We start from the raw sequence: 3,798 nt of genomic DNA, 5'->3' as shown, positions 1-3,798 counted from the left end.
AGTTACAAAGGCTTTTATACGTTCAAGTCTCACAACAAACTTATCAATAGGCATCTTAAAAATTTTTTTTTAAATTCTCCTTTTACAGATGTGGAAACTGAGGCCCAGGGAGATTAAATAACTTCCCCACATCACACAGATTCTAAGGGGAAAAGCTGGGGTAGGAATGCAGGTGGGCAGGTCCAGTTTTTGCTTTTTACCTCTTATGCGGCTTCTGAGAAAGTATATTCCATGAATTCTTTTACCAAGAGGTTTTATTAGACTGTAGCACAAATTAACGTGGTTCTAATTTGATATGACAGAACCCGCTTTGCATTCAATAGGGAATGGGAAAATGAAAGCTTTGCTTTTCCATTGGTGATAAAACAGATGTGAAAGTTATCTTGTAATCATCCACCCAAAGCGTGTGCCTATTCTTGTTCTCCTCTTCAAAAGGACACTTGGGCAGAAACATCAGATATAACCAGGCTTATATCTAGAGACAGTTCTTATCTAAGTAAACAAACAAACAAAAAACCAACCCCTATTCTCCCCACAAATAAACCTAGATGATTTACTGTCTAGAAAAGAAAGGTGGTAATAAAAGGAAAATTCTAAATATTTTCCTTCAGCTAAATTGTTTTCTACTTCAACCAAATTTTTTTCCACTGTCTTAATATTTATATTTTTAAAAAAGAGTGATCGATTATGTTCTAGAAATTCTGACCATCATTTATTTTTAGCATTCATACCCTTATGGAAAAAAATAGCAAGTCAGGTTCTTTTTTTTCCCCCTGCATTTATATTCCTTGATTTTTTTCAGAATTTAATATCTAAGTGATTGCTTTTACTTGGCACTATTGAGAAACACTGCCAGTCGAGATCTAAATATTTTCACATACAACTACAACAACAAAACTGTGCTCTGCTAAGCTCCTTTGATTTATAGAGCTTCAAAAAATGGATTTCAGATGCGATTTTGCCAAGTTGTAAACCAAGAAGTCTTAATTTAAATTTTTCCTGACAGGAACGCTAATTCTTCATCTGAGATAAAGTATTTCGGTATTTTCACACACATAAAATAAGGTCTCTAAATTGCATTCAAGCTGGTATTATTTGTACTATGGCTTTTTTAATACCTTGATATGCAACATAAACATACAATATTTTCACTGGGTAGAGTCTCCCTGGAATGACTAGAAGAAAGTTTATGCCATTGAGTCTGCTTATAATTTTTATAGTAAAAATACTAGTCAGTATTATTTTATACGAGAGTTGAGGATGCCACTTTAAGTTTATAAAAGAAAGTTGAACTTTCTAATTGATATCATGGAATTTCTCTAGGGACCATACCATTCACGGAAGTATAAAGCATGTACTTACATTTTTAAAAGGTGAAATTAACAGTGATATCTTCTACAGTCACGGAAGAATTTGATGTATGACACTTGATTGCTTTGCATGTGGCTGTTAAAATACACATGAAAAAGGTGGCATTTCAAGTCAAATGAGAAAGATTAAATTATTCAGTAAATCCTTTTGGACTGAGGGACTATCATTGGGCAAAAAATAAAGTTAGATTCCTCTTTTATATCATTTACCAAAATAAATCCCAGATATATTAAAATTTAAATGAAGAGAAGAAAAAGTAAAGAAGAAACAAATGGATAATTATTTTCATTCAGTTAACAATGTAAGCCTTCAATAAATGGTTCAGTTATGATTACTGCAAGGGAAAGGGCTTTCTGAGCAGGACACCAAAGGAATAATGATTGATAGATATCATTACATCAGAAAAAAATGTTTTGCATTAAAAGATCACCATAAGCAAACATAAAGCAAATAAAAACCTGAGTATAATATTCAAAATATTTAACTCAACAAAAGATAAACATCCTTTATAAATGAAATGATCTTACAATCAGTAAGATCACTAGCACCTTGATAGAAAATTGGTCAGTACATTTACTGGTATAGATATAATTTTGCAGGTTAAAAAAATGTGAATTACAGTAATTTGCTACAATTTTCACTTTTGAGATTGGCATTAACTAGTGTAGTGAGTGATAACTTGTGTGTGGTGGTAGAAAGAGATACAGACCCTCTGGAGGACAATATTCTTGAATCTAGATATTTCACTTTGGGGAATTTCTTATATGGGGAAAAATTAGGGATATCCAATAAGAAATAAGTTCAAAGACAATAACTGCAATAATATATATGACACTAAAGTTTGAAAACAACTTAGATTTACAGAAATATTAGATTATTTGAAGACAATATAGACTCACATAATGAACTATTTCCAAACATAAAAAATACTATTGAAAAAGTATCTTAAATGACATGAAAAGTTACCCATGTTATAATGTGAATTTAAAGATCTAGTTGCAAAACAATATGAACAACATGATTACATATTTTTGAGTATATGTTTGTATAAGGAGATCATCCCCACACACACAAATTGATATGAGAAACAAAGTTATATGCTGAATGCTTTTCTCTCTTCTTTCTTTCACTTTTTTATTTTCTATTTTCCTCATATCATTATATATTGCCTTTGTAACTAAAAAAAGATTTTAATGTAATTTTTTACTCTTTTCTGGAAATGAGTACCTACATACCATGAAAGTTCAATACGTGTAAAAAGTTTTGGTCACATCTTTTGATCAAAATTCAAAAAAATAGTAAGGCCTTCACTGGGTGCTACACACTGATATTTTAATGCCCTCACTGTAAAAGTCTTACAACAATTTTATATCCTAAGGATGACAATTTGAGACATATGCAGGTGAACGGCCAAGAATCGACTCTTCTCTTGTTTCCGAGCACTGGGAAAATAGAAGCAAATGATATTCTTAATGGTGCAAGTGACATGTTTATGAAAACCCAGGGCAACCATTAAATTATCAGCTACACTTCTTTTGTGTTTTTCTTTAGAGGGTCACGGTATTATTTTAACCAAGGTTAGCGGGGGGTTTTTGTTGTTGTTGTTGTTGTTTCTTGGCCTTATATTGTTGGTGTGGAAAGTAATTTAAACTTCATGGTCCATTTGAAGCAAGATTATTTACATCTGTGTGGCAATGTCTGTGTGCTTGCATGTAATTTATACTCTACTGCTATTACTTCTCAAATTCCTCCCACTTGGTTGAATTTATTACCATTGTAAGCTTGCTATTCTTCACTTTGATTAGTTAGAAATTTGAAAAAAAAATTTTAAGTTTTCTAACTGAGGACTAACTGTTTTTGTGTGTGTGTGTGCTTGTTTTGGGGCATATTTTTTGTTTGGTTTGGTTTGGTTTTTAGCATTTTAGTGTTTGGAACTTAGCTTTTCTTAGATGGGAAATGAACAATCCACAGTGAGTATTTTGTTGTTAGATATGGCTTTAATGAGTCTACTTAAATATTATTTTACAAATTTACACCAAAAATATTATTATGGAGGATATCACAGGCAAAATATTCCTTTAAAAAAGTACAGTTTTAGTCAATAAGGCAGATTTATAATTCAGATTAGTGCTTCACATCTTTAGTACAAATTAGAAGCCCTTCATAGTAATATTAATTCCAGAACCTTGAGCTCTAGAATTTTGGTCTACCATATTATAGAACAAGGAGAAATTTTCTCTCAGTAGTTAAAACCTCATGCTTAGACTCGTATCTCTAAACATAAGATCATTAAAGATCCCCGGATGCTATATTTGAGAAAAGGGATGTAGGTGATAGAATGTTTACTGAGATCATTGCACTCTATCTAAATGGGTCCAGGCAAAATTGTGTGTCATTTCCGGTGAGCTGATGTGCGTAGCCATGAAA

Source organism: Balaenoptera physalus (genome assembly GCF_965194825.1).
Source record: "Balaenoptera physalus genome assembly, chromosome: 2".
Classification (NCBI taxonomy): Eukaryota; Metazoa; Chordata; class Mammalia; order Artiodactyla; family Balaenopteridae; genus Balaenoptera; species Balaenoptera physalus.
This window is presented reverse-complemented; position numbering follows the sequence as displayed.